Source organism: Myotis nattereri (assembly GCF_964212035.1).
Source record: "Myotis nattereri genome assembly, chromosome: X".
In the NCBI taxonomy this organism is placed as follows: domain Eukaryota; kingdom Metazoa; phylum Chordata; class Mammalia; order Chiroptera; family Vespertilionidae; genus Myotis; species Myotis nattereri.
Genome location: NC_138078.1, coordinates 43,140,165 through 43,154,149, shown reverse-complemented (window position 1 = coordinate 43,154,149; position 13,985 = coordinate 43,140,165).

Genomic DNA, 13,985 nt, shown 5'->3' with positions numbered 1-13,985 from the left:
TTAGAAATATCATACACCATGACCAAGTGGGATTCATTCTGGGGATCCAAGGATGGTACAATAGCTGCAATTCAATAAATGTGATACATCACATAAACAAACTGAGAGACAAAAAAATCACATAATCATATTAATTGATGCAGAAAAAGCATTTACAAAATCCAAAACCCTTTCTTTTTTTAAAATTTTTTATTGATTAAGGTATTACAAATGTGTTTTTATTCCCCCCATTGCCCCCTCATCCCCCCCAGTCTTGCCCTTGTTGTAAATGTTTCCCTCCATGTCCTGCGTGGTTCAGGGTTCAGGATCTGGAAAAGGAGACACACACAGATGAAAGAGAAGAGACAAGAGATAATTTGGAAATATTGGGGTGCTGGGGTCCAGGCCCAGTGGTCCAGGGGTTCCCAAAGGTGTGGACAGAGTTGGCCAAGAATGATTTACATGGAGACAGCGTTTAGAACTCTCTAGCTCTCTTTAGTCTCCGTGGATCTTCCTGTGCCTGGCTGAGGCCACAGAGAAAAGATCCACGAGGCAAGCTGAGCCTTTATTTTGTAGTCAGAGGTAAACAAGGTAGTGGTTACACAGTTCTTGTGAGTTTCACTTGTTTTGGCCACTTCCTGCACTTCCCTCAGCCCATTAGCTTCCCAGATAAGATCTGGGGAGTGTCATAAGGTCAAGCCTAATTATGCTAAGAGGACTGTGCCCTCTAAGATAGAACTTATTTGTGACTTTGCCAACAGGTCAGTCCGAGGCTTAATCCTATATCTGCTCCCCACATGCCCTCACCCTCACCCCCTGATGTCTGCATCCTTTCTTTTTTTAAAAAACATATATTTTATTGATATTTTACAGAGAAGAAGGAAGAGGGATAGAGAGTCAGAAACATCGATGAGAGATAAAGTTCTATCAGCTGCCTCCTGCATGCTCCCTACTGGGGATGTGTCCGCAACCAAGGTACATGCCCTTGACCGGAATAGAACCTGGGACCCTTGAGTCTGCAGGCCAACTCTCTATCCACTGAGCGAAACTGGTTCGACAAGTCTGCATCCTTCCTTGATAAAAACTCTCAGCTAAGTGGGAATAGAAGGACCATACCACAATATAATAAAAGCCTTATGCGACAAACCTACAACTAACATCATACTCAATGAGCAAAAACTAAACTGATTTCCCCTAAGAATGGGAACAAGGCAGGGATGCCCACTTTCACCACTCCTGTTTGATATAGCACTGGAAGAGCAAGCCATAGCTATCAGACAAAAAAAATAAATAAAAGACATTCAAATTGAAAAAAAAGAAGTAAAACTGTACTTGTTTGCAGATAATATGATACTATACATAGAAAAACCCAAAGACTCCAACAAAATAATACTGGACCTAATAAGTGAATTTGGCTAAGTAGCAGGACACAAAATCAACACCCAGAAATCTACGGCCTTTTTATACACTAATAATGAACTCACAGAAAGAGAAGCAAAAAAAAAAAAAAATCCCATTTACGATTGCACCAAAAAATTAAGATACCTAGGAATAAACTTAACTAAGTACGTAAAAGACTTTACTCAGGAAACTACAGGACATTGAAAAAAGAGATAGAGGAAGACATGATCAAACGGAAGAACATCCCATGTTCATGGATTGGTAGAATCAACATCATTAAAATCTCCATACTACCCACAGAAATCTATGAATTCAATGCAATCCCCATTAAAATAGGAACGGCATACTTCAAAGACCTACACCAAATTCTCCCAAAATTCATCTGGAATAAAAAAAAGACCCTGAATACCTGCAGCAATCTTGAGAAAGAAAAATGTAGGAGGGATCACAATACCAGATATCAACCTATACTACAGAGCTACTGTCCTCAAAACTGCCTGGTACTGGCACCAGAACAAACATATAGACCAGTGGAACAGAAGAGAGAACCTAGAAATCGACACAAGCCATTATGCTCAATTAATATTTGACAAAGGAGGCAAGAGCATACAATGGAGACAAGACAGGTGTTGGGAAAACACACCTTTAATAAATGGTGTTGGGAAAACTGGATAGATACCTGCAAAAAAATAAAACTAGACCACCAACTTACACCATACACAAAAATAAACTCAAAATGGATAAAGGACTTAAATGTAAGATGGGAAACCATAAAAATATTAGAAGCCATAGGCAGCAAAATAGCAGACATTTTTCTTAGTTATCCCTTTACCAATACAGCTCCTAGGGCAATGGAAACTAAAGAGAAAATAAACAAATGGCTCTACATCAAAATAAAAAGCTTCTTCACAGCAAAAGAAACCATCAACAAAACAACAAGAAAGCACATTGCATTGGAGAACATATTTGCCAATATTATCTCTGATAAGTGTTTAATCTCCAACATTTACAGGGAACTCATACAACTTAACAAAAGGAAGATAAACAATCCAATAAAAAAAAATGGGCAAAGGACCTAAGTAGACACTTTTCAAAAGAGGACATTCAGAAAGCCAAGAGACATATGAAAACATGATCAAAGTCACAAATCATGTGAGAGATGCAAATCAAAACAACAATGAGGTACCATCTCACACCTGTCAGAATGGCTATCATCAACAAATCAACAAATTCCAAGTGCTGGAGAGAATGTGGAGAAAAAGGAACCCTCCTGCACTGCTGGTGGGAATGCAGACTTGTGAAGCCACTGTGGAAGACACTATGGAGTTTCCTTAAAAAGTTAAAAATGGAACTCCCAGTGACCCACTTCTATGACTATATCCCAAGAAACCAGAAACACCAATAAGAAAGGATACATGCACCCCTATGTTCATAGCAGCACAATTTACCATAGTTAAGATTTGGAAACAGCCTAAGTGCCCATCAGTAGATGAATGGATTAGAAAATTGTGGTACATCTACACAATGGAATACTGCGCTGCTGTAAAAAAGAAGGAATTCTTGCCATTTGCAACAGCATGGATGGAACTGGATAGCATTATGCTAAGTGAAATAAGCTATTCAATGAAAGAAAAACATCACATGATCTCACTCATTTATGGATAATAAAGACCATTATAAACTGATGAACCAAAATAGATACAGAGGCAGAGCAGCATCAAACAAACTACAGTGGGAATACCAGGGAGGGTTGTGAGGGCCGTAAGAGATCAACCAAAGGACTTGTATGCATGCATATAAGTATAACCAATGGACACAAGAAACTGAGGGGTAAGGGAGGCCGCGGGAAGGTCAAGGGGGGGAAAAATTGGAAACATATGTAATACTCTTTGTAATACTTTAAGCAATAAAACAAAATTTTTATTTTTTCCCAGGCCTGCAGGGAGGACAGCTAGGGGTGACCAGGCATGCAGGGGAGGGCAGTTGGGAGCGACCAGGCCTGCATTGGGAGGGCAGTTGGGGGGTACCAGGCCAGCAGGAGAGAACAGTTAGGGGAGACCAGGCCAGCCGGGGAGGGCAACTGGGGGTGACCGGGCCTGCAGGGGAAGGCTGTTGGAGGGGACCAGGACTGAAGGAGAGGGCAGTTGGAGGGGAACAGGTCTGCAGTGGAGGGCAGTTGGGATGGACAACGCCTGCATGGGAGGGCAGTTGGGGGGGGGACCAGACCAGCAGGGGAGGGCAGTTGTGGGCAACCAGGCCAGCGGGGGAGGGCATTTAGGGGTGACCAGGTGCCGGGAACCAATTCCAGCATGTCATAATTTCAAGACTTTTATCAAAAGGTTGATGAGACTTGGGAACTCAACAGGGTTGAGTCACAGATGTAGTCACCTGTTGGGAATGGCTAAAGGCATTTCCCCAAACCTGAATAGGAAACTGTGGCTTCCAGACAGCTAAATGACATCTTAATCTACATGTTATTGCCTTCTACTGGCCAAACACCTGTACAGCCATAGGCTAATTCCCCCAAACTGACAATGCTTCTGTACCCTTTGAAACCTTACCTTTTGAAGTGTATTATCTCCACCTTGCCTTAGGACAAATTGTGTTAATAAAAGCAAGGGTCCTAGACAAGGAGGGAGTCTTCAGTTCCTTTAGCTGAAGGTCCTCTGACCCCCAATACCTTTCAAAATTATATCTCGTCTCTGGATCCTTTATTAGTCTCTGGATTTCTATGTCATCTATGCACAGCCCCTTTTCCAGATTCCTGAACCCTTCTTGATGCTGAGACAAGAACCCCGGCAACCAGGCATGCAGGGGATGGAAGTTGGGGGTGACCAGGCCAGCAGGGGTGGGCAGTTAAGGGGTTATCAGGCTGGCAAGGGAGGGTAGTTTGGGGTGACCAGGCCGGCATGGAAGGGCAGTTGGAGGTGACCAGGCCTGCAGGGGAGGACAGTTAGGGGAGACCAGGCCGGCAAGGGAGGGCAGTTGGGAGTGACCAGGCAGGCCTGCAGGGTGGACAGTTAGGGGTGATCAGGCCAGCAGGGGAGCGCAGTTAGGGACAATTGGGCCAGCAGCGGAGGGCAGTTAAGGGTGACCAGGCTGCCAAGGGAGAGAAGTTAGGGGTGACTCGGCCAGCAGGGAAGGGTAGTTGGGGGTGACCTGGCTGGCACGGGAGCAGTTAGGCGTTGATCAGGCTGGCAGGTGTGTGGTTAGGGGGTAATTAGGCTGACAGGCAGAAGTGGGTAGGAGCAATCTGGCAGGCAGGCAGGTGAGCGGTTGGGAGCCAGCAGTCTTGGATTGTGAGAGGGCTGTCCAATTGCCTGTTTAGGCCCGATCCCACTGGGATGGGCCTAAACAGGCAGTCAGACATCTCTCAAGAGGTCCCAGATTGGAGATGGTGCAAGCTGGGCTGAGGAACACCCCCCCCCCCAGCCTGCACAAATTTTGTGCACCAGGCCTCTAAATATATATATATATATATATATATATATATATATATATATATATAATAAAACCCTAATATACAAATCAACCAAACAGTGGAACTACTGGCAGAATGACCAGTCACTATGATATGCACTGACCACCAGGGGGTAGACACTCAATGCAGGAGCTGCCCCCACCCCGCAGGACCTGATCAGCAGCAGCAGTGGAGGGTGGGGCCAGAGAGTGGGCAGCATCAGGCCCGCCAATGCAGGTGTTAGCGGGGGCCCTGAATGCACCCTGGTATTCCCATATATTGTCCCTGATTGCTGGCCAGGCCTAGGGACCCTACCCATTCACAAATTTCGTGCACTGGGCCTCTAGTATATATTTATTCAAAGAGCATGCATAAAAAGCAATCCTAGATCTAAAATAAACACAAGAAGAGATGCTCAAACTCACCAGTAATCATGGAAATGTAATTTGAAAATCAAAGCAACAAATGATACCATTTTCTTCAGCTGTATGTATATTGGTTCACATTCTTAAAATATTTCAAAAATTTATAAAAGTGCATGCAAATGTGTGAAGAAACAAGCCTTTTAATTATTGGTGGAACCACCATGGAGAATAATTTGATAATATCTACTAATATTTGAAAACCTTATGGCACAGCAATTCTTGTTCTTTAATATTCACCCAAATTAACACAGATGACAAGGATATTTATTGCAGCATCATCTATAACAGCAAGTACCTTAGACAAATAACTATATTATCACTATAGATTATTATGCAGCAGTTTAAAATAAAGCAAAAATTAAGATAATTTCATTGAAGGATAGAAAAAGATAGACATGTAATGAAGCAAGCATAGTAAAATGTTTATGATAGAATCTAATTTGTGAGTATATGGATATCTTCTGTAAAATTCATTCAAGGTTGCTGTATGTTTTATTTGTTCATAATAAAATAGTGAGGGAAGCATATGCTGATTAGATGAATCAAACACCAATAACAAATGTAATGCATCACATTTGTGTTACAAACATAAATGTATATTAAGAACAGATTAGAGGAGATACAGAATAATATGACACAACTTCTGTTAAAATATGTTAATTTAACAGTATGCATTTTCTTTAGGTAAAACACATATGTATTTGTAAAGCTATAAAACATTATATACAACTGTATAAATGACATATACTGTCATATAAGATATTCCATTTATGTAAAACACACACACACACACACACACACACACACACACACAGACAAATAAAATCTAGCAATAACCTAGAGAGTAGAAGAGAATGTGTGTATACAGAATTGAGGTGATGGTCAAGGGGATATTTGTTTAATCTGTAATGCTTTAATATTTTACAAATTCATGTTATCAAAAATCACTTTTAAAATGAAAAACAATATTTAAATATAAATAAATTTTATATATTCTCATTTTCCCCATTTAGGGCATAAGATATCTGTGGCAGGCATAAACTTTACTTATTGCTTTTTACTACAGAGCCTTCCCCAAAGTATCCCCTCTCTTCTTGGGGTTTAACACTTTGTCTCTAACCCTCAAAAACTAAAGCCCTCTCTTCATTTAACCCTTGCCAAACCTATGAAGTGATTAAGTGTGAAGACTCGGGAGACAGTCAAACTGGGATTGAATCTTTCAATTCCACTTCAATTCTCTGCCACTTCCTAGGTGTGGACTTTAGGTAGATTAGTTAAAACTCACTATGCTTCAGTTCTATCATGTATAAAATGGATATAATACCTCACTATAATACCTCACAGGACTGTTGTGAGGATTACATAAATAAAAAATGTAGTAATTATGCAGAATAGCTCCTAGCACATAAAAGAGTCTCAGTAAAATTTTGTTAGTATTACCTGTGAAATCTGCATGATTTGACTAATAATCCTGATTGTTATATTTTAGTCAAGGAAGTCACCATTCCTGCTCCTCTGAGTCATCTGAATTTTATAAGAAATTTAAAGAGACCTTTTTTCCTCAGGCAATGACTACATATAAAAGTAGTATAGGGCAACAATGTTATAGATGGCAAAAGGCAATGTCAGTTTATAACTAGACCCTAGTTTACGAGTGTAAACTTTTTTACTCCTCACACCTAACCTGAAATGCTCTTTCTCTCACTACTGATTCAAATCATTCCTATCCTTCAAAGACAAGTTGAAATCCCACTTGCCCAGAAAGTGTCCTCTGTATGTAGCTTTCATGAATTTCTTCCTCCTTCAAATTCCTACAGCACTTTAGTTGGTACCAAGCAGCACAGCTTTTAGTCCAATAATGTTTTGTATCACTCTCTAATAATTTAGTATGGAAGTTTTGTCTTAGGTGTGAGAGTAAGATATGTATCACCTCCCTTATCATCAGGACTGAGCCATATGCCTCAGGTTACCTTTCCTTTCTAACTAATCCTGGCCATGGAAAGAAATGCAGTGGGCATTGCAGATACATAGTGGTCTGATTGTCAAGCCATATGTAAATGAAACTGTGGGAGTTCTGTTTAAAATCAGATTTCTACAGTTATTACTGGGATCTCTTAAAGTCTGCCATAGTTTTCTGCACATAATAAATATTTGTTGAGTGGCTGCATCATGGAACAATAATGATGGCACACACTACAAAAAGTATAAAGTGGAGCCACTGTAATATGTTAATCTAATGAATACTGAGATTAGAATGGCTATCCTTGCAAAAGGCATAGCTTAAAGAGGAAGCAAGTACTGTGCTTCAATTTCTTTAAAACAAAAATTTTACTGGAAAAATTATGATAAAGAGAGAATTTTTTGGTAGAATTCACCTGTGAAGTTACCTTGTCCTTTGGGGATTTCGGGATACAGATTCAATCACCTTGCTTGTTATTCATTGAGTCACACTTTCAATATTTCATAATTCATTGTATTCTGGTACAAATTTATCCATTTCTCTAAATTATTTAATTTTTTGCATATAATTGCTCATAGCAGTAGTATTTTAATTAATTCTTTGTATTTATGTGGTATTAGTTGTAATGTCTCTTTTTTCATTTATAATTTTATTAATTTAAGTCATCTCTTTTTTATCCTTAGTATAGCTAAGGTTTGCCAATTTTGTATATCTTTTCATAAAACAAACTCTTATATTTGTCAATATTTTCTATTGCCTTTCTAGTCTCTAATTTATTTATTTCTGCTCTAATCTTCATAATTTCCTTCCTTCCACTAAGTGAAAAAGCCACACAGAGAAAGAAAAAAATGATATGATATCACTTATGTAGATTTTTTTAAAGCTGATTTTATAGAAACAGTGAATAGATGGTGATTGCCAGGGCATGCAGGAAGAAATCTATTCCACAGCATGGTGACTATAGTTAATATATGGTATTGTATACTTGAAAGTTGCTGAGGATAGACCTTAAGTATTCTCAACACCAAAAAATGATTTAACTATGTTAATTACATAAGGTAATGGATGGATTGTTTAATTATCTTGATATTGGTAATGTTGCAATTCTACAATGTATATCAAATTATCACCTTGTAAATTTTAAATATACATAATTACATTTGTCCATTATTTATCAACAAAATTTTTATCTTTTTTTAATATGCTTTTACTGATTTTAGAGAGAGAAGAAGTGACATGGCGAGAGAAACATCAAAGAGATAGAATCATTTATCATCTGCCTCCTGCATGCCACCTACTGGAGATTGAGCCCCCAACCAGGTCATGTGCCTTGACAGGGAATCAACCAGTGACCTCTCTGTTGAGTGTTTCCTTCCCACGTCCCGTGTGGGTCAGGGTTCAGGAACTGGAAGCAGAGCCGCACACAAATGAATATGAAAAGACAAGAGATAATTTGGGAATATTGGGGGACCAGGCGGGCAAGTCCAACTCAAGTGGAAGGACTTCCTCCTGTGCTCAGGCCTCACCAAGCTTTTATTGATCTGGGATGCACCCATAGCATAGCCCTTAGGCAGGTGACCACCTAGTAACAAGCAGACTGGCCCATCAGCAAGGATTTACATAATAATAAATGGGGGAGTAGTTTCAGCTACCACTGTCTGGACAAACAGGTGGCGCCTAGCTCCAACCTTTGGGAGGGCTTCAAAGGCACCTAGCCTTGGGGGGAGGGGGTTCTCTATCTATGCTTATCAGATAGTGAAGGCAATAAACTGTTTCCCACACCTCTCCATGCATGAGTCGATGCTCAACCAACTTAGCCACACCAGCCAGAATATATTAATAAAAATGTTATAAAGACCGTCTGTAAAACAAAAGCAAATAATTTTTATATCAATAGGAGGATATTTCTGGAAATAAAGCTAAGCCCTTGTTATGTGATAATTTGATCTACAGAGGAAATTTTCTGGAAAGAAGCGACCTGTTCTGTGGTCTAACATAGGAAGAGTCACTGGGTCAAACGGGAGTTCCATTTTTAAATTTTTTTCTTTTTTTATTGCATAAAGTATTACATAGGTTTCCTTTTTCCACAATTGACCGCCCCCCCACTCCAGCCCCCCAGGACAAGCTTCCACTGCCCCAGTGTCCATGTCCATTGGTTATGCTAACATGCATGCATACAAGACCTTTGATTGATCTCTTACCCCACCCTCCCCTGCCTTCCCCTGAGATTGGACAGTCTGTTCAGTGTTTCTTTGTCTCTGGATCTATTTTTGTTCATCAGTTTATGTTTTTCATTATACCCCACATATGAGTGAGATCATGTGATAATTATCTTTCTCTGACTGGCTTATGTCGCTTAGCATAATGCTCTCCAGGTCCATCCATGCTGTTGCAAATGGTAGAAGATCCTTCTTTTTATAGAAGCATAGTATTCCATTGTACAGATATAACACTGTTTTGTAATCCACTCATCTTCTGATGGTCACTTAGGCTGTTTCCAAATCTTACCTATTGTAAATTGTGATGCTATGATCATAGGGGTGCATATATCCTTTCTGGTTGGTGTTTCTGGTTTCTTGGGATATATTCCAAGAAGTGGGATTACTGGGTCAAACGGGAGTTCCATTTTTAATTTTTTGAGGAATCTCCATACTGTTTTCCACAGTGGCTGCACCAGTCTGCATTCCAACCAGCAGTGCACGAGGGTTCCTTTTTCTCCCCATCCTCTCCAGCACTTTTCGTTTGTTGATATATTGATGATGGCCATTCTAACAGGTGTGAGATGGTACCTCATTGTTGTTTTGATTTGCAGATGATTAGTGATTTTGAGCATGTTTTCATATGTCTCTAGGCCTTCTGAATGTCCTCTTTCAAAAAGTGTCTGTTTAGGTCCTTTGCCCATTTTTTTATTGGATTGTTCATCTTCCTTTTTGTTAAGCTGTATGAGTTCCCTGTAAATTTTGGAGATTAAACCCTTATCTGAGATAGCATTGGCAAATATGTTCTTTCATGGTGAGGGCTTTCTTATTGTTTTGTTGATGGTTTCTTTTATACATGCAAAAACCTAAAGACTCCATCAAAAACTACTAGACTTAATAAATTAATTCAGCACTGCAGCATGATACAAAATTAACACCCAGAAATCTATGGCTTTTTTATACACCAATAATGAACTCACAGAAAGAGAAACTAAAAAAACAAAATAAAACCAAAAAACATTTAGCATTGCACCAAAAAAATATTAAGATACCTAGGAATAAACATAAGTAGGAGGTAAAAGACCTGTACTCAAAAAACTGCAGGACATTGAAAAAAAGAGATAGAGGAAGACATAAACAAATGGAAGAACATACCATGTTCAAGGATTGGTAGAACAAACAGCATGAAAATGTCCATACTACCCAAAGCAATTTATAGATTCAATTTACTCCCCATTAAAACACCAATGGCATATTTCACAGACCTAGAACAAACTTTCCAAAAATTCATCTGGAATAATAATAAAAAAGACCCCGAATAGCCACAGCAATCCTGAGAAAGAACAAACTTGGAGGGATCATAGTACCAGATATAAAGCTATATTACAGAGCCACTGTTCTCAAAAACTGCCTGGTACTGGCTCAAGAACAGACATCGAGACCAATGGAACAGAACAGAGAACCCAGAAATTGACCCAAGCCACTATGCTCAATTAATATTTGTCAAAGGAGGCAAGTGCATACAATGGAGTCAAGATAGTTTCTTCAATAAATGGTGCTGGGGAAATTGGCAGATACATGCAAAAAAAATGAAACTAGATCACCAACTTACACTATACAGAAAAAATACTCAAAATGGTTAAAAGACTTAAATGTAAGATGGGAAACCATAAAAATCTTAGAATATTCAATAGTAAGCAAAATATCAGGCATATCCTGGAAATACCTTTACCGATACAGCTCCTAGGGCAATGGAGACTAAGGAGAAAATAAACAAATGGAACTACATCAACATAAAGTTATTATTGATAGGTACTTGTTTGTAGCCATTTTTATTTTTTGTGCCTGTGTTTCTTCTTCATTTTTTTCCTTCTTTTTACAACAGTCCCTTTAGCATTTCTTGCATTGCTGGCTTGGTAGTGATAAACTCCCTTAGCCTTTTTTGTCTGTGAAGCTCCTGATTTACCCTTCAATTTAGAATGATAGCTTTGCTGGATAGAGTATTCTTGAATTCAGTCCCTTGCTTTGCATTACTTTGTATACTTCATTCCATTCCCCTCTGGCCTTATGTGTTTCTGTTGAGAAATCATTTGATAATCTAATGGGAGATCCTTTGTATGTAGCTCTCTGTCTCTCTTTTCAGCCTTTAAGATTCTCTCTTTATTGTTAACATTTGCCATTGTAATTACTGCGTATCTTGGAGTGAGTCTTTTGGGTTCATCTTGTTTGGGACTCTGTGCTTGTGTGACATTTTCTTCCCCATATCAGGAAAGTTTTCTGTCATTATTTTTTCAAATAGGTTCTCTAACCCTTCTGCTCTTCTTGTCCTTATGGCACCCCTATTATAGACATGTTATTTCATTTCATATTTTCCCAAAGCTCCCCTAGGCTTTACTCCTGCTTTCTAATTTTTCTCTCCAGTTGTTGTTCAGATTGGGCTTGTTTCTCTACCCTACCTTTTAGCTCACTAATTCAGTCCTCCACTGGTCTTAGTCTATTGTTGAAACCTCCCACTGTCTGTTTTATTGTAGCTCTATCACTTTTGATTTCTTCTTGATTCTTACATAAGTTATTGATTTTCTCATCCATTCAGTTTATTAACTGTATAAACCAGTGATGGCAAACCTTTTGAGCTCGGCGTGTCAGCATTTTGAAAAACCCTAACTTAACTCTGGTGCCGTGTCACATATAGAAATTTTTTGATATTTGCAACCATAGTAAAACACAGAGTTATATTTTTGATATTTATTTTATATATTTAAATGCCATTTAACAAAGAAAAATCAACCAAAAAAAATGAGTTCGCGTGTCACCTCTGACATGCGTGTCATAGGTTCACCATCACTGGTATAAATAGTACTCGGAATTCTTTTTCTGACATATACCATGCCTCTGTTTCATTTAGTTCTTTATTGGGGGAGGTGATCTTCCTTTTCTTTCCCTTGGGGGTTCTTTTTTGTCTCCACATTTTTGCTTTCACTGAAGGGTCCAGGTGCCGAGTTGCACAGGGCCTGAGCTGTAGTGGTGGGCTTGGCAGGAGCATTACTCACCCCAATAGTCAGGGGCCACCTTGGAATGTTGAGAGACATGGTTGCTCAGGCCAGTGGGAGCAGTGCATGCTGACAGTCAGGGGCCGGTTCAGATGCCCAGGAGCCGAGGCCACTGCAGTTTGGTGGGAGCCACTTGCTGACAGTCAGGGTTCAGCTTGGGATGCATGGGACCTATGCCACCATGGCAGGTAGGCAGGAGGGGAACACACTCTGGGACTGACAGGAGCCTAAAACCAGGATGACTGGAATCGGTGTCTGTGAGTCTGCAGCTGTGGTAGCAGATCTTTGTCCAGCGTGCCTGTAGGGTTTAAGTTTTCATGTAAGGCCAGTCTGGGTGGTGATGAGGCTGGGCTCCTAGTAACAGCAGTTCTGCCTTTCAACATGGATGGTTTCTGTGCCAGCACTGGCCGCCTGGGAGTGTTTGCAGCAGTAGTGGGGTATCCTTATCTAAGATAGCCCAGTCCATCTGTCCCTGAAAGTATTGCAGGATCTACCACACACACACACACACACACACACACACACACACACACACACACACATTCCACACATGTCCACCAATTCCCCTTTCACTCCCTCACTCTCTCACACTCTCTTCCTCACTGTCGTCATGCCAGCCACAATGTTCTCCTCCCCAGGACATGTTTTCTTATCCATTCAGACACTGTATGTCTTTTGATTGGAGCATTTAGTCCATTTATGTTTAAAGTTATTGTTGATAGGTACTTATCTGTAGCCATTTTTATTCTTTATGCCTGTGTTCCTTCTTCCCTTCCTATTTCTTCTTTTTACAACAGTCCCTTTAGCATTTCTTGCATTGCTGGCTTGGTAGTGATAAACTCCCTTAGCCTTTTGTTTGTCTGAGAAGCTCCTGATTTCCCCTTCAATTTTGAATGATAGCCTTGCTGGATAGAGTATTCTTGGACTCAGTCCCTTGTTTTGCATCACTTTGTATACTTAATTCCTTTCCCTTCTGGCCTTATGTGTTTCTGTTGAGAAATCATTTGATAAACTAATGGGAGATCCTTTGTAGGTATCTCTCTGTCTCTCTCTTTCAATCATTAAGATTCTCTCTTTGTCATTAAAGTGCCATTATAATTATGACTCATCTCTGTGTGGGTCTTTTTGTGTTCATCTTGTTTGGAATTCTGTGCTTGTGTTACTTTTTCTTCCCCAAATCAGTGCAGTTTTCTTTCAATATTTCCTGAAATAGATTTTCTAGTCCTTGCTTCTCTTCTTGTCCTTCTGGAAGCCCTATTATACATATGTTACTTTGTTTTATGTTGTCCCAAAGTTCCCTTTGGTTCTCCTTTTGCTTTTTAATTACTTTCTCCAATTGCTGTCCAGATTGGGTGTGATTTTCTGCCCTATCTTCTAACTCACTAATTCGGTACTCAGATTCTTCTAGTGTTCTGTTGAATCCTTTCCTTTTATTTTTATTGTAGCTATATCATTTTTTATTTCTTTTTGATTCTTACATAAGTTGGTGATTTTCTCATCAATCAGGTATAT